The sequence below is a fragment of the Peromyscus eremicus genome, chromosome 13 (assembly GCF_949786415.1).
Source record: "Peromyscus eremicus chromosome 13, PerEre_H2_v1, whole genome shotgun sequence".
NCBI classification, from domain to species: Eukaryota; Metazoa; Chordata; class Mammalia; order Rodentia; family Cricetidae; genus Peromyscus; species Peromyscus eremicus.
In genome coordinates, this window is record NC_081429.1 from 10,654,882 (window position 1) to 10,682,254 (window position 27,373).

A 27,373-nucleotide genomic window follows, 5' to 3' on the forward strand; every position below is an offset into this window, starting at 1 on the left:
TGTATTTTTTTCTTTTAAACAGCTGGATAATACTCTATCCTGTAAATGTAACACATTTTCTTTATCCATTCTTCTGTTGGATGAGACAGTAACTCTCTCTTTTATGAAAAAATCATCAGTGCACACTGAAACATGTGTAGGAAACACTGAGTTTTTATTACCTCAAGGAAACAATTTCAGTAAAGGTATATTAGAATATTGAATTATTTTCTACCTTATCTTGATAGTATGAGGCTTCTGGTTTGTTGTCATAGTGTTTTTGTTTGCTTGTTTGTTTTCTTTGTCTGTCTGATCAGCTAGTACGTTATGGAAGGAGTTTGGACAAAGGTAATAGAAACTTCAGAGTACCTGTATAAAATCCCATGGTATCCAGAAACAATAAGTGCACATAGGCCTGGGAGAAACATTTTTCAGAAGCACAAAAAGTAAAGATAATGACATGTTTATTTTAGAAGTGTGAGGCTTTAAAAAATATAGAATGGTTAGCATTATTTAATTGAATCACTGAGAAAATATGTTGCATGATATTGTGACTTTGTTCAGCCCCTGAACTCTTCCTGGAGGAGCTTCATGAGACATTTGATTCTGATTTTCTCTTCCATATGTAGAATATAAAACACCTGGGAGTTTTTCTAAACACTTGGTTTAAACATTGAGAATCATTCCAAAGATATAATAAATATGAATGCTTCCTTAAATGAACTGTTAAAGAAACAGTTATCACTGCTCAGAGGAAACTGAATGATTTGATGAAATATTAAAAGAAATAGTACTTGCTTATCTGGAACTCTGAACACATACTACAAAACTGGAGCATTTATAACTAATCCCCAAATAAAATTGAATATTCTCTGGTTAACTATGGATTCTGTGCTGTCAGAAGATAGCATTCCAGGAAGAAAAATGTCCAAAAGAATTTGCATGTGTAATAGAGCTTTGCCTCTCAAAGACTCTGTCTTTGGATAGACTTAAAGAATGTCGAATAAATATGCCAGTTTCAGAAGGGAAGAACACTCAATTATTTCTGATTTTGCAGGAATTATTGAAGATTTTAAATGATTTAAAAACTAAATATGTGTTACTCTTTTATAGCAGATAACATATTAACTAGGTTGCCAATGAAGAACATATTTCACAGCATTTATGTGTTGGTATTGTTTTGTTTGTTAATATGTTGTTATAGTATTGTGGCAATGCTATAGTTGTGATTGATAAACATATCAAAAAGAATCACTGAAGCACAAAATAACTGATGGCTGTAGTGACCTAAATGTAATCCAGAATGGCCTTTGTAGTATGAATAATGAACAGATCTCATTGCCAGTGCTCTGGAGATGAATTTGTTAGGAGAATCAGACAAAGGAGAATATTCCTTTTGTAAAAGGAACCAAAAAACAAAAGTTTAAGTACTGAATAAAATAATACAAGCTTAAACAATAGTTTTTAAAAATATTTATTTATTTATTTTACATTCTGACTGCAGTTTCCACTCCCTCCTCTCCTCCCAGTCCCTCCTCCCGCAGCCCCTTGTTTCTACCTCCCAACCCACTCCTCCATTTTTGTTCAGGAAAGGGCAGCTCTCCCATGGATCTCAACAAAACATAGCATATCAAGTTGCAGTAAGACTAAGCACCTCCTCATGTATTAAGGCTGGATAAGGAGACCCAATATGAGGAGTAGGATACCAAAAAATGAGTAAAAGAGTCAGAGGCAGCCCTTGTTCCCACTGTTAGGAGTCCCACAAGTGGACCAAGCTACACAACTGTAACATATATACAGAGTGCCTAGGTAAGTCTCCTACAGGCTCCCTGGGTGTCAGTTCAGTCTCTGTGAGTCTCTGTGATTGATTCTGTGGGTTTTCTTATGGTGTCCTTGTCCCATCTGGCTCCTAGAGTACTTTCTCCCCCTTTTCTGCAGAATTCCTCAAACTCAATGTAATGTTTGGCTGAAGGTCTTTGTATCTCTTTCCATCAGTTGCTGGCTGAAGCCTCTCTGATGAAAATTGGGCTAGGCACCAATCTATGAGTATAGCAGAATATCATTAAGCATCATTATATTGACTTTTCTTTTTCAGCCGTGTTTGGTTATATCCTAGGTCTCTGGGCCATCCAGCCTGAGGGTCCTGGTGCTCCAGGAAGTGTCAGGGATGGGCCTATTCTCCTGGCTGGGTTTTTGGTTAGACCAGTTATTGGTTGGCAATTCCCTCAATCTCTAGACTACCCTCACCCCAGGATATTCCATAGTCAGGACAAACTGTAGGTCAAATATGTGGCTGGGTTGGTACCCAATCCCTCTACTCAAAGTCTTGCCTGGTCACAGGAGATGGCCAGTTCAGGCTATGTATCTGCTATTGCTAGGAGTCTTACCTGGAGTCTTACTTTTAGATTCTTAGGAGATTCCCTTGTGCCAGATTTCTACATGACCTGGAAATGCTCCCCTTTCTGATAGTCTCTTTCAGTACACTCCCCCTCTACCCCTGCCTCTCAACCTGAATGCTCATATTCCCATCCCCACCCACCTGCAGTCCACTCACAATATTTCCTCTATTTCCCCTTCCCAGAGAGATTTGGGTGTCCCCCCCATTTACCCTCCTTGTTACCTAGTCTCTCTGGGACTGTGGATTGTAGCATAGTTATCCTTTACTTTACAGCAACTATTCACTTATGAGTGAGTACATACCATGTTTGTCTTTCTGCATATGGGTTACCTCATTCAGGATGATTTTTTTTCTAGTTCCATCATTTTGCCTTCAAATTTCCTGATGTCATTGTTTTTTACAACTGAGTAGTACTCCATTGTGTAAATGTACTACTTTTTTTTTTTTTTTATAATTCCTCAGATGAGGAACATCTAGGTTGTTCATGGTATTGGCATAAAATCAGACAGATGGATCAATGGAATTGAATCAAAGACCCAGATCTACACACCTATTGACATTTGATTGACAAAGAAGCCAAAATTATACAATAGAAAAAAGAAAGTATTTTCAACAAATAGTGCTGGCATAACTGGATGTCAGCATGTAGAAGAATGCAAATAGATCCATATCTATTACCCTACACAAAACTCAAGTCCAAGTGGATAAAAGACCTCAACATAAATCTAGATAAATTGAATCTTATAGAAGGGAAAATTGGAAATAGCTTTGAATGTGTTGGCACAGGAGACAACTCCCTGAACAGCATACCAAATGTGCAGACATTAAGATCAACAATAAATGGGACCCCATGAAACAGAACAGCTTCTGTAAGGCAAAGGACATTGTTAATAGGACAAAACGGCAGCCTGTAATGGGAAAAAATCTTCACCAGTCCCACATCTGACAGAGGGCAGATGTCTAAAATGTATAAAGAACTCAAGAAACTAGACATCAAAAAACCAAACAATCCAATTCAAAAATGAGGTACAGATCTAAACAGAGAATTCTCAACAGAAGAATCTCAAAAGACCAAGAAACATTTAAAGAAATGTTCAACATCTTTAGCCATCAGGGAAATACAATTCAAAATGACTCTGAGATTATATCTTACACCTGTCAGGACGACTAAGATAAAAAATACAAGTGACAGCTCATGCTGGAGACATTAGATTTTTTTTTTAAATTGACAATCTATTTTACTCATTTCTGTTTATAAATTCAGTTAACCTATATTTTAAGTTTCATTCTACATAAAATGCACTAATATGCAATACTATTTTCAAGAAGCTTTTATACACAGTTGGTAATAAATAAAATGACAATTATTTCACTCAAAGAGAAATCGGAATGAATGAATTTCCAATTAATAAGAGAACATCCATGTATTCTCATCTTCTAGTTAGGTACTTCATGACTTGGTTGCTAAAATAATCAGTGTTATATGTGATATAATTTAGTTCTTGGACTCTGAAGGAAATGAGTTCATGACCAGAGAACGTTCCTTTCATGTTTCAGAAGAAGAGAATACTGAAGACTTTGAAGATTGCTATGGGGATTAATATTGAGTCGTCACTACAAATTGAGGAGGGAAAACATTCCTACAAAAAGTAGAATACTAAACCATATTTGTATTTTTGTTTTTGACCTCATTATTATTAACATTCATTAATTTTATAATAGAAGATGTTTATGATTACATTTCACATATGGATGTAATGGATGTAATACACTTTGATCATCTTCAATTCCTTTTTATCACATCCTGCCCTCTCTACTGTTGCCCTTCCTCTATTTCCAAGCCTTCCTTCTACTTTCATGTGTTATTTCTATTAGTTTTCTTCTTTATTATTGTCTAATATGTACACATATAAGTATGTAAACACAACATGCTGTATCCATGTATGCTTTAGGGCTGATCACAGGATACTGGATAACCTAGTAGAGAGTTTATACCTGGGGAAGACTTACTCTCCCTCTCTCAGAAGTTATTAACTGTCTGTAGCTCTTCATCTAGGGGTGGAGTCTTGTGAGATTTTTTCCCATCCACATTCGGAGGTGAACTGATGCTGTGATTGTTTAGGCTTACCACATTGCTGCAATTTTATGGGTGCGGTTTCTCTGTCATATAGAGAAGACAGTATCTGACATTAGCTGGCCTGTTCCTTTGGCTTTTTATAGTCTTTGTGTCCTCTCTTCTGTGGTGGTCCATGTACTTTGTTTGTAGGGTTTCTGTTATGGATAAGCCACCTGGGGCTGGGCACCCTGTGGTCACAATACAGTCCTCTGTATTGTAAGAAGGTCTGGCTTGTTGTAATGGTCCCAATCTGTGGCAAAATGATGCATTGTTGATGAGGGGTGAGAGACACACTTAACTATGGGTATAAGAATTTGTATTTAAAATGCAATTATAAACTGTAGTGGTTTAGGAGAGTAGCAGCAGTAGGGTCTCCTTTAGGTTTCATTGACAAAACAGGTAGTTGACTAGGTTTATAGTACCCAATATGAATTCCCTTCTACTGTGCAGTCTTAAGTCCAATTAAATAACTATTGGTTACCATCAGGTTGTAAGTGCCACTATTATACCTTTGGAGATATCTTGCCATCTGCTCACTACTGTGGTTCATAGGCCTCACAACTGGGTAGGACTACAATTGCTTGTTCCCATTGGCAGGTCGCACAGTCCCTTCCACAGTACTATGAAAGCTAGTTTTCAAGAAAGAGGCTTGCAAGTCAATTCTAGCTTGGTTCCTCTGAGTCCTCTGTCCAAAGTACATAGTGTGTTCAGTAATAGGGACTTACAACTTCTGAGAGGCAACCAAGGAAAACAGCAAGAGCTTATATTATCTTGGGAGTTTTTTGGATTCCCATGACTAACAACTTGAAAAGACTGTGCTGCTGCAGTCACTATGAGTTCATATACATATCAGTCCTGTTGTGTCTGGAAGAGTCTGTTTCCTTCAAGTCATCCACAATCTCTGGCTCTTACAATCTTTCTGCTTCCTCTTCTACAGGGTTCCCTGAGGCCAGAGGGGAGGGCATTAATGAAGATATCCCATTTAGGACTCAGTGTTCCAAGGTTTCTCATTCTCTGCATGATATCCAGTTGTGGCTCTCTGTATTAGTTCCCATATCCTGCAGGAGGAAGCTTCTCTGGTGATCTAAGGGTATAGCAGAATGCCCTTAGGAATCATTTTATTGTTATATCCCTTTGGCAGAATAATAGTATTTGTTTTCCCCCTAGGTCCATGATATATCCAGTCTTAAATTCTTGGCCATATTAGCAGTGTCAGACATGGATTTCATTTTAAGGAGTGGGTCTTAAATCCAACAAGAGTGGTTTGTTACTTCCAAATCATGTATATCACTATTATACCAGAAAATCTCATAGTCAAGTCAACCTTGTTGGTTGCAGTGTTTGTAGCTAGGTTGATGATTACCCTTCTCCTTTGGTTTCTTGTTTTTAGATGATATGTATAAATATAAAAGTTGTATATATTGATAGAGTAACATGTTTCAATTTATGCATAAATTTCATGATCATTAGGTTTAAAATCTGTGTCTTGTCATACACTTACAATGTTCAAAATTATTTCTTCTAGCCTCTTGAGATATACAGTGCTGTATTACAATCTGTTTTATGAAGAATATCCAGATATCAATGGACAAACAGACTAGGTCCTAGAATGAAAACACTAGGAACATGAAAAGACAATACAATCTATCTCTCCCCCAAACTTCTAATCTCATGGTCATGGCCTCTAATGAAAATGACCAACACAAAATTCTAGGAATTCAAAAGAATGATAATAAATGTGGTCAAATAACTCAAGGAAGTCATGGATATATTTCACACTACAAACAGCTGTAGGGAATAAGGAAACCAAATCAAGATATGAAAGTTGAATATACTGGAGAGATAGAAATACTTAAGAAAAAAAACAAATGATGGCAGTTAGGTGATGGCATATAAAAGGAGAGGGGTAGTGGATTACAGATAAAGAGAGGGTTGGCATCCAGGGGTAGAATGACTTAAACAGGGAGAGACTAGGGACTGTGGAAGAAACAGGAAAGGAAGGTCAGCCCAAAGAGGAGGTATGGAGGCCTACTTATCTCACAATTCAATTAAAATATAATTAGAAAGAGAATAGGATAAATAAGAGAAGAACGAAGGGGGGAAATACTGGAGGTTAAAAGATTAAGTGGAGATGGTGGTTGAGAGACGGAGGATAGGAAAGAGGTGTGGGCGGTATAACTAAAACTAAGGACATATGAAAATGCCTTATTCAAATTCACTTGTTAGTAGACTAATTTCAAAATACACTAACACAACAATAATGGAAACAATGAAAGTTTTTGAATGAAATTGCCGTTTGGTCAGGGAAGCCTTAGAGGTCTTCAAAAACACAGACTATTGCCATGGCCTTTTGTCACTCATCATAATCATAAACTAAGAACATATTTCTGGAGATACCACACACTTGGCTGCAGGACACAGAAAAATCAGTCTTTAGCTGATCAAAGGTTCTGCCCTGTTGGTTAGCTTTTACTTGACAAAGAAAAAAAGACAATGGTCTTACCCATCACTGTGTGCTACAACAATGACCTATCAGGTAAAATGTTCCGACTCATGCAATAGTGGCACAATTTTTTCTGGGGTAAGTGGCTGCTCTCTGGTTGGATGTGAGGTCTGAACTACAGGAGGGAATGGCATACCTAGTCATGTAATTTTGTTCAAAAGCTCATAGTTAGGGAAGTCATAGGTCCAAGGTTAGAACCTACTATTTGTCATTGTGCTAAATGGTCATGTTATCATTTGCCTTCTAAATATTTATGTTTACAGGCATAGACCTAGGCTACTTTTCAACCTTTGTCAGAAAGCTCCTTTTTTTTTTTTCAATAAGTAAATGCTGAGATCCATAATTGGTCAAAAGTGTTGAGAAGGAACACTGAATGTTCATCCCTAAACAGGATAACTTTCTCATCCCATAACCCCTCCCAGTCCAGAGAACATCATAAAAGAGGAAATAATGTAAGAGATGGAGGATGTGGAGGAATGCTTTGACATGTGTACCACGTTCACAAACTTGTATCAGCTACTTGTACAAGAACTAAGGAAGCTCAGCACTGACAAAATTCTGACACTGATATGGGAGATACTCTCCAAGTCTATCTTACTGAGGCATTATCAGCAGTTGATAGTTGCTGGGTGAGGGAGAATCAATTTTTTAAAACTATGTGGCCAATGTTGTATTTCTCATACCCTGTGGATGACTGCACATGTATACACATGGATAGCACTAATTGGGTTTAGTAGATTATAAAAAGAAAAAAAGGCCACAATGTTGAGACGAGCCCTTTTTGGCGATTATTTTGGGAGTACTGGAGGGGGGTAATGGGGTGGATATAAGTATTTCATAGCCAAATATATGAAATTCTTAAAAATAAAGAATAAAACATTTTTTCTTATGCTTGAGAATTTCATAGCTTTAAATGTTTACATTAAAAAAACAAAGATCTCAAACAACCAAACGGTAGACTTGAAGGCATTTGCAAAATAAGAACAAACCAAATCCAAATCAATTGATGAGGAGAAACAAAAGAACAAGATATAAATTAATGAAACAGAAACAAAGCAAACCAAGGATCAATGAAATATAAAGTTTAAAAAGATATCCTTTCTTTCAAAAGTTAAAAAAGATTGGTCGACCCTTAAGCTAACTAACCAAAAGGGAGAGAATACTGAAATTAATAAAATGAGAGATGAATAGGGAGATATTATAACATATAGTAATGAGATCTAGATAAATCAGGACATATTTTAAAAGACTGATATTCCACTAACCTTTAAAAAATGGATGAAGTTTTTGTTGCATATGGCCTACCATCTGAAGTGAATCTGTGGCTTTATGTCTAATAGTATTTGTTTCATGAAAGTGAAACCAAGATCAAATAAATAAAGTCATCCACAACAAGCAATGAGACGACCGTAGCAGTAACTTGAAATACCAACTTAATAAAAGTGCTCAGATCTAAATGGATTCAATGCAGAATTCTACTAGACCTTCAAATAATAACTAATACCAACACTTTTAAAATTATTTTATAAAATAGAAAAGAAAGAAATACATCCAAACTCTTTTTACAAAGCCAGTAATTCCTGGTTCCCAAATAAGACAAAGATATAACAAAAAAATACAGATCAAGAAATATTATACTTGCAAACTGAATTCAAGAACATATAAAGAAGATAATTTATAAGAATCAAGTTGGCTTCATTTCAGACATGCAGGGATAGTTCAACATGCATAAATCAATAAGCATAGTTGATCACACAAATAATCTCAAGGACAGAGATCACATGGTCATGTCAAAAGAAGCAGTAAAATCCTTTAACAAAATCTAACATAATCTCATAATAAAAACCCTGAAGAGATTATGGATGGATAGAACATACCTCAACTTTAAATAAAGACCATAATAAAGTGGTAGTTATTTCCATACTAAGAAGACAAATATTCAAACAGCCCAACTAAGATCAAGAACAAGATGAGGGTACCCATTTTCCCCCACTGTAATGCACTATAGTTCTTGAAGTATTGGTTAAAGCAATTAATGTAAAAGAAGAGTAAAAGGAAAACAGAAAAAGACAAGTGTCTCTATTTGTAGATGATCTGATTATACACACGAGGGGCCTCACTTACTCCACTGGGAAGCTCCTGGCGTGGACAAACATTTTAGCAGAGAGGTCAGTATATAGAAGTTAACACATAGGAGTCAATAGCTTTCCTATATACTGCTGGTTCTCAACCTGTGGGTCATGATCCCTTTAGGGGTTGGATAACACTTTCACAGGGGTCACCTAAGACTATTGGAAAACATAGATATTTCATTACAGTTCATAATAGTAGAAAATTAGAGTAGCAATGAAAATACTTTTATAGTTGGGGGTCACCACAACATAAGGAACTGTACTAAAGGGTCCCAGCATGAGGAAGGTTGAGGGTCACTGCTATACACCAATGACAAACACTGAGAAAGAAACCAGGACAACATCTCCATTCACAATAGCCTCAAAAAAAGAAAGAAAAAGAAAAAAGAAGATACTTTATAATAAACTTAACCAAGGAAGGAAAAGAGCTCTTCAATGTCAACTTTAAAACATGAAAAAAGTTTTGAACATACAAGAAGCTTTAAAAAAATGTCAAGGAAACAACTCAATTAAAAATGGTTTGTGGTACTGAGCAGAGAGTTCTCAAAAGAAAAACCACAAGTGACTACTTGCGATGGATACTCTTCACTGACAGCTTGACTACATCTGGAATTAACTAAAGCCCAATCAGCTAGGCACAGCTGTGAGGGGTTTTTCTTGATCGGATCGAGGGAAACCTACCCTAAATCATTTGAGGTTCAGAAGAACAATCTTAAGTCCAGATCATTTGAGATCTGAAGAGCCACCCTAAATCCAAGCCACACCTTCTAGTGGCAGCCTACATGGAGGACATGGAAGAAGGCATCTTTTGCCCTCTGTCTGCTTGCCCTCACCCTCATTGGACTCTTGTGAATAATGAAGACTGTCTGAGACAACCAGCCTCTTGGACCAAACAACTATTGTATTCTTGCACTTCCTCATTGGGAGACAGCTATTGTTGGAACAGTTGGATCACTGATTGTAAGCCAGTCTAATAAATCCCATATGTAATGTGTATTAGATATACGTTCATTCTATCAGTTCTCTTTTTCTTAAGACCTCTGCATAAATACAGTAATCAATATTCTAAAACTGTTCAACATTCTTAGCCACTGGGGAACTACAAATTAAAACGACGTTGAGATTTCTTCTTGTTTCTGTCTGAATAGTTATCATCAATAAAACAAATGACTGCAAATGCAGGAGAGGCCGTGAGGAAAGAGGGACTCTTACTCAGCACTGATATGACTGTAAACTGGTACAGTCTCAATGGAAATCAGTGTGGAGATTCCCCAAAAGCTAAAAATAGAGCTTCTACATAGAGCTTGTACATGATTCAGCTGTACCATCCTTGATCATTTGCCCCAAAGACTCCACTCACACCTTACAACAGAGATATTTTCAACTGCATGTTCATTTTGCCTATATTTATAATACAGAGAAAATGGAACTAGCCTTAATATCCGTTAAAAGATGAATGGATGACCAAAGTGTGGTATGTATACAGATTCAATTTTAGTCACTGGTAAAGAAGAATTAAATTATGAAGTTTGAGAAAAATGGATGGACCTGAAAAATATTATACTGAGTGAAGCAACTCAAGCCTCAGTACACTAATACCCATGTCCCTAATAGGTATGTTTTAATTACAATTAATTACATTTTTTACAGTAGTTTGTTTAACATTGAGCACCAGAAGAAAGAGGCAATTCTTAGAAATGAGGGAGGGAAGAAAATAATTTGAAAGAGTGAGGATAGTAGACACATTGTACATGAAAGTAGAGTGGGAGGAATATTGGGTACGGAAAGGTTTAAGCAGCAGAGGGAGTGGAAGGATAAAGATAAGGGTGGGGTGCCCAAACTAAGGATATACAAGAATGCCACATGGAAATCTACCATTTTATATGTTCACTAAAAGAAGAATCAAAGAAACAAGAGCTGATCAGTGATATCATTAATGGATGCATAATGCTCTTCCTAGAAGCAAAAACAATTACTAGACAATGATCCCTTGCCATGTGTGGGATGCCTCCCTATATGCTATTGGACAGGGAGGCTGCAGAAGAGCCCCTGATATTCAGGCTATGGCTATTGATTTTGGTTGAAGGCAAGAACTTACTGCTGAAGATAACACATGCTTCAGTCATAGGACATAGAGAAATAAAGCTGGAAACGATCTGCAATCTTCCTCACTACAGGCTTGTCTTCATATTGCCAGAAGGTGCTATACAGCTCTGGGGGGAGAAAGTTCAACAGTCTTACCCAGCTGTGAAGGATTTTCCAGGCAAGTTTTGCCCTCTAGTGCAGTAGAGGCAAGGCCTGTTGTAGGGAAACAAATCATGTTGTGATTCTGTTTGAGGCCTCCTTCACAGGAGAGGATTCATACCGGTTTCTATAAATTTGGCAAAGAAAAAACAAAGAACAAAAACAAAATAAATAAAAACCAACAACCTGGCAAATAGCCCATGTCTGGGAGGGGGGGTCATAGGCCTTATTGAGAAACCTGCACTATTGTTCTGCTAAAGTGTTATATACCAATGCCTTCTAAATATTTATGTTTATACACATAGATTAGTGTGATGCCAAGCCTTCATTAGATTGAAAGTGTTGGAAATAAGTGATGGTGGAGTGTTCAGACCTAAATGGGACATCTTGTCAAGCATCTCCAAGGGTAATGAAGCCCTGCTGAAGAGGGTTAGTGGGAATTAACAGCCAGAAACCAGGGAAATGTGCAGAAAATAATGTCTTCTTGACATGGCATAGCTGTTGTACTCATGAACTCACATCAGCGGTAGTTACCTACACAGCAGCAACGTTATGTTGGATCATGGATAGGGTAGGGTGTAGCTGGAGAATTTTTCTCCAGCTCCCACTGCCAAGTCCCGCCAGTCCGGGGGAGTCCACTTATAAAATAAACACACAGACTCTTACATTATTTAAACTGCTTGGCCATTAGCTAAGGCCTATCATTGTCTAGCTCTCACTCTTATATTCAGCCCATTTCTATTAATCTTTACTTTACCACGTGGCTTGTGGCTTACCGGTACTTTACATCTTCCTTGTCTTGGCAGTGGCTCCAGCCGGTCTCTCTTTCCTTCCTCCTTCCTCAATTCTCTTCTCTTCTTGTCTCGCCTATACTTCCTGCCTGGTCACTGGCCAATCAGTGCTTTATTTATATAGAGCGATATCCACAGCAGTAGGGGTCCATGAGGCTTAACCCTTCCCTTTGTATTGTCAGAGAGTATTGGCTGCTAAAGGTTGTTGAAGGAGGGGTATCATTTTCCTCATTGGTGCAGAAACTGATAAGTTGAGCCTGCTCCAGTAGATAACTAACCCCCCTCACACTTACGAAAAATCTCTACAAAAACAAGGAAAGCATTTAGGGTTCCATCAGGATTTTTTTTTTTTTTTTTTTTTGTGTGTGTGTGTGTGTGTGTGTGTGTGTGTGTGTGTGTGTGTGAAAGGGAGAGAGAGAGAGAGAGAGACAGAGACAGAGAGAGACAGAGAGAGAGACAGAGAGACAGAGACAGAGAGACAGAGACAGAGAGAGACAGAGAGAGAGACAGAGAGAGAGGAGAAAGGGGAATTGGTGATGAAAATGGCTGAAATTTATTGTGTAAAAGTATTAAGCTATCAATTGAAAAAAATTGTGCAGGCATACTGTGTGCTTCTATAAGTTACTATAAGTAACTCAGCAATTTGTGCATAAATTTAAATGCACAAATTTTTGATTTTAGTATCATAGTTAAAAGTTTACTCCTGTTAAAACCAGGCTTGTTCCATACAATGCATTCAGAGTACTGACAATTGTTTTGTATTTCCCAATTTTTTTTGTCTTTCTGTCTGTTTACAATGAAACCGAACATTCAAACAATTTTCCTTTATATGATTTCTCTCTAGTCCAGTGGTTCTCAATCTGTATGTCATGACCCCCCTGGGGGTTGGATGACCCTTTCATGGGATTGTATATCAGATGTCCTGCATATAAGATATTTACATTATGATTCATAACTAGCAAAATTTCAGTTACAAGGTAGCAATGAAAATAATTGTATGATTGGGAGTCACCACAACATAAGGAACTGTATTAAAGGGTTGCAGCATTAGGAAGGTTGGGAATCACTGCTCTAGCCTGTTAAATACAAGTCATTTAGGTTGCAGTTTTGCTTTGCAGACATCCTAATGACATCACAATCACTAATAACTTTTTCTTATCTGTCTTGGAATCTAGCAGAAAGAGAAATTAGAATAACCCAGACCATTTCTTTTCTTGTCATTAGAAACTGCCATTCTAGCCCAATCGTCAGAGAGGCTTCCTCCAGCAGCTGATGGGGAACACATGCAGAGACCCACAGCCAAACATTAGGTTGAGCTCAGGGAACCCTGCAGAAGAGGAGGAGGAAGGATTGTAGTGGCCATGGGACATCAGGAGAACGTGGCCCACAGAATCAGCTGAGCAGGGCTTATAGAGGTTCACAGAGACTGAAGTGACAGCCATAGAGCCTGCATAGATCTGTGCTAGGTCCTCAGCATACATGCTGTGGTTGTTTCACTTGGTTGTTTAGCTTGGTGTTCTTGTGGGACTCCTAATAGTGGGAGTGGGGATGTCTCTGACTCTTTTATCTGCTCTTGGGACCCTTTTCTTCCTACAGAGTTGCCTCACCCAGCCTTGATCTGAGGATTTTTGCCTAGTCTTATTGCATCTTGTTTTGCTGTATTTGGTTCATATCCCTGGAGGTCTGCTTTTTTCTGAAGGGAAACAGAGGAGCACTGGATCTGGGGGAGAGTTGAGGGGAGGGAGCTGGAAGGAGTGAAGGGAGGGGAGGATGTGGTAGGGATGTATTGCATGAGAGAAGAATACATAAGAAAAAAATGAAAGAAAGAAACTGCCAGCTCCATAAGTCCTGAGTAACATTTTGAAGGTGAGAAAAAGAGATGTTTCTGTACTGTTTCTAGGATATTACAATACTCTGAGTGCTATATTACATCTCCAGGATGAGATGTGAAATTTATATTTAGAGGTATATCTGGCAGGATAAAAGGATGAATAAAATGTTACATGCTAAAACAAACATTAAAAGTAAAATTCATTTTGCTGAAACTATCTGATGTAAACACTATATTAGGTTTCTAGACTGTTTGATTAAAAATGTAAGCGGTTTTATTTATTTTAGTTTTATCTCTGTCAAAATTATCTCCACTGATAGTCACATACCACAAGGCATGACCTGATCATTTATATTCCCTACAATGTTTGAATGATCAATTTTAGAAATATTGTCAAAGATGGCTTCAAGCTTGCCGATGTGTTTTAGTGATTGAGTATTCAGAATGTTGAGATTTTTATTCATAGGTTGACCCCTTTATGCATCTCTGAGGTTGTTTGAGTTATGTACAGCTTCATCATTGCTGGTTGAAACACTTTGGAATCAATGAAGTGTTTCTTCTATCTCTTTCCCATTCTCTTACTATTCATAACACCTTCAATCTCTAATGATCCCAAAATGGTGTGTGTTGGACCATGTGAAATAAGTCTTTTTCATTGCCATGCACCTTTATGTTAACGACTGAAAGTTTCCAGTCTAAGGGCTTGCATAAGAATCCTGGTTCTCTCTGCTATTTACCATATGACATTTGGCATTTGTTTTTAACCTCTTTACTGCTCTGTCCATAGTCACGAGCTTGGTCATAATATCAGGCGTTGTGAGGATTAAATAAATAGTGATATGTGGAGGTCTCACAATTATTCCTGACTGCCTCAGTAATGTCACCTAAGGTTACTTTCTGCCTCTACACTCATTGCATGCATATGCATATGCATCCAAATATACATCTACACCCTGACACATAAGAACACACACACACACACACACACACACACACACTCGCACATGCATGCATGTACACACACACACAAAGGAATAGTGCCTGACATGGTTCTCAATGGCAAATAATATATTGTTCATTTGCCTTTAAAATGGTTTGAAATATAGCTGTCCTTTTAATATATCCAGCATTTATGAATCACCAAATGTATTGGCACGGTTTAGTGTTGAGAATACAACTGAAATGCAGTGCATACAGTTCTTACAGCACCATGACTTAGGATCTAATCATAGACCATAGATAACACAGTACTCATCCAAATCTAATGGGGGAGAGTATATAGTACTAATTAGCATAATTACCTATAATTTAAGCGTTAAAACAGATATCCTAGACACAATAGGACATACTGAAAACTACTCAATATTTTTTGTTAAAAATGGTTCAATAGTAACATTTTGTAGTAATTTTTACTTTACTCAGAAAAATCTTTTATGATGTTTTTTATTTTAGGCAGTGAATATTATCCAGTTTCCTGAAAAACTAACTTTTATTCTCCGGCTATTAATGGTATCCTCTCCTATCTGCTATTCATTCAGTGATCTACCACCAACTGGTTCATTTCTAAATGTTCTTGAAGCTTCATAGTCTTATCTCTCACTTCTACATTTTATAATTTTTGTTCTGCATTAATGACTTTTAACACCCACATGCCCTGGGATAAGCACAACTGAGATATCTTTTGTGGGGCCATCATTATCCTTCACTTACTTATATACCATTTTCCCTGGCTGTATTGTGTATTGTAGAACTTGTCATCAATGCAGCCCTCAAACTCATTTTCAAACTTTGTCACCACCCCAGTCTTTTTCCAGTTTTCTTTAATCCAAATACATCTACCCCCAGTAACTATTATCTTCTAATCTTTTCTCTCACACTCTTTCCTCACATTCTCAATGATTTCTTTGCTCAAATTGAACCCTGCCGTTAAGGACTGTACTCATTCCTTTCAGATGTTTCAGCTTCTTTGCTTTTGTTTAACATGCTTGTCTGCAACATTCCCAAACTTATCATTACCTCTCTGTGTGGAAATAGACATATATCCACTGAGTTTTATTTAAACACTCTCACTATTGGACATAGTTCCAATTATAGTTTATTTCCTGGAGGACTATTACATACTGTTTGTATTAGTGATCCACGGCCATGTAACACATTACTGTAATGTTTGATAGCTTGATGGTATAAACAATATTTATAACATAGGTTCAGATGGTTGGAAATTGGAATGCAAATTTAAAAAATTCCAGGATGACAGTCTTCTGAGGCTTCGATGGGGAGTGTCTATTTCCTTTCTCTATATAGTTTTCCTAAGTTTTTGCAATAATAGTATAATTATATAATTTTTCCTCTTCCCTTTTCTTCTTCCAAACCCTGCCACATACCTCTTCTAGGCTCTTTTAAAAATACATGGTCTCTTTCTTTAATTGTTGTTTTATAGGCACACACATTTCTAAATATATGACTACAACACCCCAGTCATATAGTGAGACTTGTATGTACATGTTTTCAGGTTTGACCATTTGGTATTAGACACACAATACATGTCTTCTTCCCTAGGGAAGAGACTTTCTCCAGTTCTCACCATTCCTGAGTTGCCTGTAGTCCAGTCTACGGTTGGGACCTCATGGGCTCCCTTCATTGTTAACATGTCTATTGGTGCCATCCTCATTCAGACATATTGGTGAGACTTCATGGGTGTAGCGTCTTATTCCTCTGGCTCTTATAATCTTCCTGTCTCTGTTTCTGTAATGATTCCTAGCCTTAGGTTCAGGACTTGTGTTGTAGATGTATTAGTTGGAATTGGGTCCCACAACTCTGCATTTTGATCAGTTGTGGTTTTGGGTAGTGGTCTCCATATATTACAAAGAGAAGTTTTCTTGATAAGGGGTGAGAACCACACTCATCTTTGGGTATAAAGATAATATTTAAGATGCAGTTAAGGATTATGTTGGTTCAGTAAAGTGGTAGTCGTACATTCTCCTTCAATACCCATAATGTCCATAGCCTCGTGCAGTATGCTAGGTTTCCATCCAGGCATGATTTCCCTCTCGTTGAGTTGGGCTTAGGTCCAATTAGAGAGCAGTTGGTTACTACCAAGGTACGCATACCACTATTGCATCTTCAGTGTTCTCCTGTCATGTTGGTGGTTGTGGCTCATAGGTATCATAGCTGGGTAGGGCTATCGGTTGCTTCCCTCACTGGAGAGCTTGTAAAGTGACTTCTGGTACCATGAAAACTAATTCTCAGGGATCAGATGTTCAGATCAGTTATAGTTCAGAGGCCTTTGGGGCCTGTGTCTAAAGTTCATGGTGTCTTCAGCAATAGGGACTTATCTCCCACTTCTGGGGACAACCAAGGGGAGCATCCATACCTTGCAATGTTTTGGGAGAACCTTGGATAACCCTGACCAACTCAAAAGAGGGCTTCTGATGTTTTGTACTGTGATTTTTGGTGAGTGGTCTTTGACTCTTGGAGGCAGAATTGTCAGCTCAAATGGGAAAATTTCATTTAAACTATGTTTGTACATTTGTGTACCAATTTACACATGTTGTCTTGTATAATATTAGAGAGACCAGCCTTAATATTATACATCCCAGGAGCTCAGGAGAGAGAACTACTAATGGTGAGGACTATTTTCAGGAAATACAATCTCAGCACACCGAGCTCTATAGTCCACTTGCTTTAATTCCTCTGGCATAACATCCTTTATACACAGCTTCAGTTCTGTTCTCGTGCCTAGCTTCTTTCTTGCCTGATTTCTCTCTACACTTATCTAAGTTCTATCTTAATTCTCTCATCTTAATTCTGCCTCATCTAGATCCTTTTCAGCTTGTTCTTACCCAGCTAGCACTTCCCCATCTGGCTCTTCCTCATCTTCTATCTCATTCCTCTAGTACTCTCTTTTAGCCCTTCAATCTAGTTCTTTCCCATCTCAGTTTGTTCCTCACAAGTTCTTACCATCTAGTTCTTCCATACTCTTTTCTCTTCTCCATCCTCCACGTGCCCTGGAAGTCCTGGTATATATACACTTACAAGCAGTATTCCCTTAGCAGTGCAAAGCCAGGCTTCTAGGGTCAAACGGAGGGGTGACAAGAATCACATAGGGAGGCAATAACCATTAATTATCATTTGCAACCCCAAAGGGAAGTGACCAATGGGGAAATGAATTAACTAAAGGCTAAATTCGGGTAATATCTAAGAAGAGGGAATCTTATGTTCTCAACTATAGTCTTAAACGTGATTAGTAGAAAATGTTAAGAATCTATAAGTTGGGCTGGAGAGATGGCTCAGAGGTTAAGAGCACTGGCTGTTCTTCCAGAGGTCCTGAGTTCAATTCCCAGCAACCACATGGTGGCTCACAATCATCAAGAATGAGATCTGGTGCCCTCTTCTGGCTTGCAGGGGTACACGCAGGCAGAACATTGTATACATAATAAATAAATGGTTTGTTTTTTTTTTTTTTTTTTTTTAAAGAATCTATAAGTTGCTAGGTCAATGGGAGAAAATAAAACTGTCTTCTTTTTTCCTGTGGCTCCTATCTGTCCAAGCTATCTGCCGTTTTTCTGCAGGGTGGGGGAAAGTGTGCTCTGTCGCTAGGCAACCTGTGTACAGCTAGATGCCTCTGGTGATAGTTAAAGGGAGATCTGGAACTAGAGGTAAGGTTTGGGAAAGGAGGAAGTAAAGCTTAATTGGCACATCCGCCAGGCATTCTCAAACAGGTAGCTTGGATGCTTAAGTCTGTTCTTAGAGAGTACGGAGGTATCTCTGATAAGGTACTTTCCTCCATCTGGGGATGGACCTGGCCAGTTGCTGCCAATGATGATAATTACAGGGAGGCTTGAACTGGGGTTCTGGCTGAGCACAGCTGTTAGTGCAGAACGTTATCCAAATATTCCTAGAAGTGGTTAGATAAGGAGTTAGAGGTCTATAAAGTTAGTAAGGCTGTAAGAAAGGAGGGTCCGAGCTAAATTGTGTAAAGCTATTACTGAACATCCACCTGACCTAGGCGGTGTCTCCTTGTGCAATTTGTCTTAAATCAGGAGACTTGCATGTGGACTGTTATTACTGCTAGTCCTTGAAAGTGGCCAAGGGAGATATCTGATTCCAGAGAAAGCCTTTCCTGAGGCAGTTCTCCAAATACCTGGAATGTGTTTGTCCAGAAAGGGTTCAGTCCACACTGTTAGACCTTCTTAGGGAAAAGTCAATTGGGAAAACTATGAAGGCACACATCAGTGAATACAGCTGATATATAACAAGCCAAATAACACCAAAAACTCCTTGGAATTTGGCTTCCTCTGGAGGAATTCCCTGATCCCTCCAGGTAGTGACTTTGCCATAACCAGCTGAGTTCTTATGATACATTCCTGCGGCCTGCAGCAATGTTATAGGTATTTCAGGCAGCTAGTTAACAGTGTGATTCTTCATGACCTTTTCAGACACGGTTACTTTCTTTTGCTCTCCCCCTCCTTCTGTATTTGTCTCTGTTCCCTCTCCCTAATTGAGCCCCCCATTTCCCCCATCTACCTCATCAGATCACTTGTATCCTGTTATTCCCCTCCCTATTTCAGGGTGGATCTCTTTCTAAGCTCATAATTGATCACAAGCTTTGATTCTTTACTGGCTTCTCATGAAATATGTTATTTCCTCGAATATGGACCTCCCCAAAGAACAGTTTAACATGGATAAGAGAAATTGAATTCACAGTCATTTTGTAACATAATTTTAGGGCTGGTATCCCTTGGCTGCCCTCTTGTGTGTATTAGAAGTGAATCAGTAGGTGCACTCACGTTTAGGTAAAGCTAAGGCAGAAATCACTGTCAGAAATCTTAGACGCTTTCTTTCATACCTTTGTTTTTCTCCTTGGTTTTCTAAATCTCCCTTTTACTCCATTCTTATTTTCATCTGATGATGTTTATTCCTGTTGTTGAAAACTTGGGGATAACCATGCTTGTCACAACAGTATCCACCTTTGTGTTCTGCCAACACTTGCTTCCTCATGTTCTGTTGACAAATTGTATTTCTGAACCGACCTGAGGACCAACTTTCCACTTAGACAACACAGCAGGCTTGAGGCTGTCACTTCAATAAAGTCCTCCTTCATTCTATTGTCAACCTTCTCTCATATCAACACGCAATTTCTTATATCTTAAAAACTTGACTGATACACCTTTTTATTGCCATTCCCCAATTTCATTTCTTCTTGCTTGAACATGACATGAAAATGTGTTCCTGTTTCTTCTATTTGCTCTAAAATAATTGTATTTCATTGAAACTGTGCTGGTCTTTTGGTATCCTATTTTTTGGGGGGGGGGTTTCAAGACAGGGTTTCTCTGTATAGTTTTGGTGCCTGTCCTGGATCTTGCTTTGTAGACCAGGCTGGCCTCGAACTCACAGAGATCTTCCTGGCTCTGCCACCAGAGTGCTGGGATTAGAGATATGCACCACCATTGCCTGTCTTTGGTATCCTATTTTTAACATATTCTTAAAGCTAGAAATCATGTTATAATACTTAATGAAAAACAGAAAAAGTAGATGACTTTGGGAAGATTAAAAAATTTCTGAACGTCAGTGCATTGCTCAACCCTCATCAGAGAAGTTTCTCCTTGAGGCAGACAGTAATTGTCACAGAGACCCCAAAACTGGACAATGTGCAGAGTCTTTGGAGTACTCATCCTTGAATGGTATGTGTTTATCACACCCCTGCCCTTAAGGCTTAGGGATCTATGGGAAGAGGGGACAGAAAAATTATAGGGGTAAGAGGTGGTGTACAATTTTAAGGTCACAGCATTTTCCAGACACAGTAGGGCCGATGCGTGTATGAACTCACGGATACTGTCAGTGCATGGGCAAGACTTGCACAAACTTCAGCCAGAAAGAATCCCAACATGGAGAAAGGTAAGTAGTCATGGGGTCCCCACCCCTAGCCAAGAAGCTTTGACAGATGATCATCACTGGGAGAAGGAAAATCAGTTTCTTCAATTGAGTGATACTGGGTATAAAAACCACATTCCAGGCCAGGCTCCATGCTCCTGAGTCCTGAGTAGCTGGCAAATACAAATGGGACTCCATATTTTATAATGGCCTTTTCCTTCCCTTCTTCTCTTCCTTCCCTCCTTTTCTCTCTCCTTCCCTCCCTTCCTCCCTCCTTCCCTTTCTTCCTCCCTCTCCCTTTTTCTCTCCCTCCCTCCCTCCCCCTTTCTCCCTTCATTCCTTCCTCCCTTTCCTTCTTTCAAAGAAAAAAAACCATGGAATTGGATGAGTGAGGAAGGAGGACTTAGAGGACAGGAAAGAATATGGTGGAAATATACTGTATGAAATTCTTAAAGAATTATAAAAAATTAAATTAAAAGAAAGATGAGAGAAAACAAAACAGATATCAAGAACACTAGGAATGGGTAGCTTTCTTGTGCTCGCTCAGCTTTATAGAAGAACAAGCAAAGTCCATAAAGAGGAGAACTGTTGGTTTATCAGTGAAACACAGACTTTAAGGAACAAGCAGCCCTGTGCACTAGGAAACACTGTCTCTATGTCCCATGCTACATAATGGCAACTCAGTCTCTACAATACTTCTTATGAAATAAATTCAAATCTTCCAGGTAAAAAAAGTTGTGGAAAAATTTGACCTCTAAAAAATGAGAACCCTTTCTACTATGAGTGATGAATATGTTCATTTTTAGATAATATTTTCTGATCATCTTGCTCCTAAAACATCTGTGTTCCTTCTCTTGTATTTACAAGGACTTATGGAGAAGTGACTTGAAGGTGTAATTTGTCTGTTAGGTAGTAAAGATGTTCAAATGGTTTTGATCTTCACAGGACCAAGAAATTCTTTCCATGGGTTAGGGTGTTGCCACTCAGGTAATGTTTATGACCTCTTGGAATATATATGCCCTGAATGTCTTTATAAGTTGTCATTTAAATATGGTTTCAAGGCAACAAAGGCAATCCCCACTACTGCCTGGGTTGTTAAATCTGGATACCAACAACATAAATCTAGATTTATTATCTTCTGTAAAATTGCAGCATTCTAACTGCTTAGCTTGCAAAACATGTGTTTGTTTCTCTAGGGAACAGTCCATTCCTGAAAGAGAGAAATGAATATCAAAAGGAGGTGCTACCAACTTGTCATTTACAGTGATTCTCACTTTATAGTATTTTTTCACCAAAGAGTCTCTCTTTGGAATTCAGATTTCTCACTTCTGTACTTCTAGCCTTGACTCGTATACTATGGTGTGTGTTGAATAACAGCTCACGACTGCTGAGATTTTTAGCATTAAGAATTAAATCATTTTTAAAGGCCCAGGAGGATCTGTTTCTCACTGAGAGAAAAATACATGTGAAGGAAAATCAGAATGCAGAAAACACGACAAATGTTTGTAAGAAATGCAAGCTTGCTACCTGTAACACACTACCTTTGATAATATGCCTGCAGTTAACCCTTGGGAACTAGTAACACTGTCTAAAGCGGTAGGGAATAGTCTTAGTTTTCCACACAGCACCTCTAAACACAAGGAAGACTTGTTTAATGTACAGTTAAGGACTTCAGAGAAATTGTTTCTATGAATACTAATTTACCCCGACATGGCATCTATCATAAACTGACCCTAATATATCCACTACTTCCTAATTTACAAGTCATTTCCAATATTGTCAGTGGAAACATTAATTAAAGTAATAATAACAGAAAAGGACAGAGATCTGCTAAGTTAAATTCTCATATAATTAGTATTTTAATTAATATTCTAATCTGGCATTCAAATAAATTAAAAATCTTAGCAGGGCTTATTTCAGTTTTGAAGAAAAGGAATTCAACAATTTTTCTGTTTATGGGCTGTAGATTATGAAAGCTATAATGTATTACATGATTATGATGGTAAGAAGAAATTCATTGCTTCTGTTATCTGTGAATTAATGTAGGACTAGTTTGTTGATAATGTAAAGTTGAAAACTGTTACTTAATAAACATATTTTTGGAATATATTAAACATAGAGCCCATATAAGTAAGTGAATTACAATTGTGGAAATTTTCTTCAAACACTTGAGAAGAAAAAAGTATAATTAAAGAAATTAAATTTGTCATAAATGGATGTATCATTGATTGCAAAGAAAGGAATGTAACTGAAAACAGTACATAATGATTGTTCTGTGAAAACAGTGATAACTTACAGTAGGGTCTTCAAATACACCATTTTATTTGAACACATTGTGATTAGATGGGGAGGTGATGAAGGATATTTAATACTCTGATAAATGTTAGAGAAAACAATCACATAAAACAATAAGCCTTAAAACACGTGCCTCAAAATTTACTGGACTAATTTATAGAGGGTTCATACAAGGGAGTTTCCAAAAGATAGGTTGACATCACATCTTGCCTGGCTTCAATTTCTAGACCATAAAGTTTGGACTGTGAAAACTATAACACACTTGAATCATCATTTGACTCTTGATTTTACGAGCTTCCTATGGTAGCATTGTGTACCAGGTAATAAATACTCCAGACGCAACCCTAACCAGCAGAGAGAGTCTATCAGCACTTTTTCACCAAAATTTGATGTGGAACCTTACTCTGTTGCCAACCAGATTTGTATCTGCCTGATGTGTGCATTTGGGCCTACTGGGAACTCACAGTCATATCAGAATACATCTTTCCATGCTGTTTTAGCAAGCTGTGATGCTAGACCTGACTCAAAGCCCCAAACTTCACATAGAAATTTCTTAGTTACTTAGATGAATATCTCACCTTCTTAAAATTAAAATTTAAAATGTAAACTTAAAATTCTGGAATACCATTTAATTTTCTAACATCTTCCAACAGTCCTAAACTCTGGTAAAACTCCTATTAGGGAGAGGTAAATTGCTATAGCCCAAATTTGTATAGTAGACTGGAGTCCCACTATAATATAGAAGATTGTTAGAAACTTGAGTCTTTAGTTTTCATCATCTAATCTGCCTCCTTGGTCATATGTGCCTAAATCCTGCATGAGGCTGCTGTGGTCTGAAAGAACACACCAGCACTTCATCCTATCTTTGAATAGTACCTAATGATCAATGAGTAATTTTTTATAAGATTACTATAGGTAAATGTTAATCTTGAAAGCTGCAAAAATACCCATAAAGGAATCAAATACAAATCAGGGTAAAATACCATGTAAATATAAATGTAGAGAGTCATAAGGAGGATAAACCAATGGTTTAATAATATGTATATATTGCATGGCATATTTCTTAACATTTGCAAGTCTGCTCTCGCTCTCAGGTCTCATAAAATATTCTGTAATGAATACATAGTACCATTTTTATCAAGGTAGAATATTTCACTTCATGGCAATCATAATTCTCCATACACTTGTTATGTAATTTATGTATATTTTTATCATTTGATTGATCAGTCTGGGTAAAATTTTTATGTGAATATTATCTTTAAATGAGTCTCAGTCACAGGATATTAAAATTGCCAACAATATGCTTTACCTTTCTTATCAAAGTCTTTATAGAAATATTCAAATGATCAGATAATCTTCTGTCTATCACACCTTTAAAATTTTTTTCTTCGTTCATCCTTCTGAATAAGTAAGAACAATACACAAAGCATTTGTGTAGCTTTATCAAAAATTGGATGGAATCAAGCTGGGGTATTAAGTTTATGTATTGCTGTATAGGCTTTATTGCCACCTGCAGTGGAACAAGCCCTTATAGTGCTATGTTACTAGAGATGCATGTCAACTTTATTTGATTCCAAATCACTCAGATTTCTCATTATTAATCAGCTTATAGTACAGCCCTGGGAAAATAATGCTTTTTGTCAAAACAACTTTAGAGCAGTGGTTTTCTCAGTCCATGGACTTTCTAGTATACACCAAACTGCTGTTATTTTCAAAAAAATTGCTTTCTCAGGAGTACAACAGCTATATAGTGGAGTAAAAATTGGTTACTGTTGCAATGCTACATGAGCACAGCTCTTCAATGGCAGACAAAACAGAGCCCTCGTAAGAATTATAGGAGCTCCTATTTGAGCAGCTTCAAAAGAACAACAATTAGAGAGAGAGAGAGAGAGAGAGAGAGAGAGAGAGAGAGAGAGAGAGAGAGAGAGAGAGAGAGAAATTACCCCGATTTTCTGTTCCCCCTGCCTCCATTTCTCAAGTGTTGAAATTACAGATATGGGCCATTGCACCCCGCTCCACTTTTTCGTGCTTTTGGTAATTATGTATTGTGTACACTAAGAAAGAAGTAGATACCTAAACATGCTATGTGAAAGTTAACTTTTCAGATATAACCAAGCCAGAGATCAAATACCCATGTCGTGTCCTAAATATTTCTATCATTGAACAGTGATACTGGTTTCTTTGTGCATTCTATCTTTAAATAAGGCTCTGAAACAGCAATTTGCTAATTATGACTCTAATGTGATTGCTTTAGACATCCAGCCAATATAATTTGGAATCCATTGAGAATTTGTTGGCATAATGTATTTGCACTGTCCATTCTCACAGGACATGGTCAATATTTATTTTGATCCCTAAGCTAATGCACAAAGGAACTTCACATTGGTGTAAAACGAACAGTGTTTGCCTCAGTGCTGGTCACTTCTTTGAAAATAAAATGTAGGCAGTAAAATTTTAGAATTGTATAGTGGAAACTGACTGTAGAACTTGAGGCTTTCATCTTGCTCCTTGGAATTAAGCTGTGTATCCTTTTAGAGCTATTATAAACATGTGTGAAAATATGTGTCTACATTTTTTTTTAAATAATACTTAGAAACTGCTCCTTCATGTGCTTTGTGTCTTGGAAAATTTTCCCGATTGGCATAACACATCCACTTCATTTTCTGTACCAAATGCATATAGTCTTCACTTTCTTTGAATATTCATATTGTATTTAACAAGTTGCCTATTAAGAAACATTAAAGTTCTTTGCAGGTTCGTTTCTCCATTTTGATATAAGTGTGGCTGTAAAAATAGTCCTTTATATACCTATATCTGCATTCCACACAAATGTGTTTGTGAACACTTTAGAGTAGGTTTTGTGTTAAATATATACAAATTTTGATAGATTTCCTTCACAAATATTGTGCTAGTGAATGTTCTCACAAACACACACACACACACACACACACACACACACACACACATATGAAAACATTTCTTCATACTCTTTTTATTTATTAATTTTTGAGACAGGGTATCTTGTCTCCCAGGCTAGCTTGGAACATGTAGGCAGGAATGACCTTAAACTTCTGATCCTCTAACTTCCATTTTCTGTGAGGTGTGATTGCAGCTGTGTCTTCAAAATTCTTTTTATTATTTTGATAATATTATGTTCATCCAATATTATCCATTTACTCAATATATATTTGTCGTTACTGTTCTCTTATTGCTTATTCTTGTTTCTTACCATGTATCACCTGATATTATATATCTATTATTAATGTTTCTTTTCAGTGATGAGTAAGCTACACTGTAAAGAATTTTGTTGGATTTGTTCACTTATTTCTAAATATTTAGAAATATTCCTAGAATATTTATATATAAATATTATTTATTTCTGCAGTGAATAAGTGGATTACTGAGTTAGTGAACGATTGAGGGAATGATAGCCTTTAGCATTTAACCACTAAATAAGATGACATGTTGCAGAAAGAAATGTATTAACTTTTGCTCTTGGGACTGACATTTTTTTGTTTTTTTTTTTTGGTTTTTCGAGACAGGGTTTCTCTGTGTAGCTTTGAGCCTTTCCTGGAACTCGCTTTGGAGACCAGGCTGGCCTTGAACTCACAGAGATCCGCCTGGCTCTGCCTCCCGAGTGCTGGGATTAAAGGCGTGCGCCACCACCGCCCGGCTGGGACTGACATTTGTGCCTTCCCAAAAGGAATTTCCCAGCTCTGTAGTTGCTTTTGAAAACACTGACTTTTTCTTCTGTTGTCTTCATCTTATTTTGCAGTAATGATCGTATTTTTATTTAAAATAAAATCAGAATATATTAGTTGTACAAACTACTGGATTTCATTATGACATTATCACATCTATATACATACATACTTTGGTCATATTTACACTGTCCCCATTAACTAAACCTGCCTCTCTCCCACTTGCTGCTGGCCCTTCTCTTTAATAGCTCTACTTTCATGGTCTTTTCAGTTCCTCATATAAAAGAGAAAAAGAACCCAGAAGATATTTCTCCTTTGGAGTCGTTCTTATTTTGCTTACCATGACGTCATCCAGTTACATACATTTTGCTGGACATAACAGGATTTTATTCATTATGTCTGAAGAATAGTTATGTATATAACCATATTTCCTTTCATGGTCATCTATCAGCAGGTACTCTGACTAATTTTATGCCTTAGCCACTGTGAATAGTGTCACAATAAACAAGC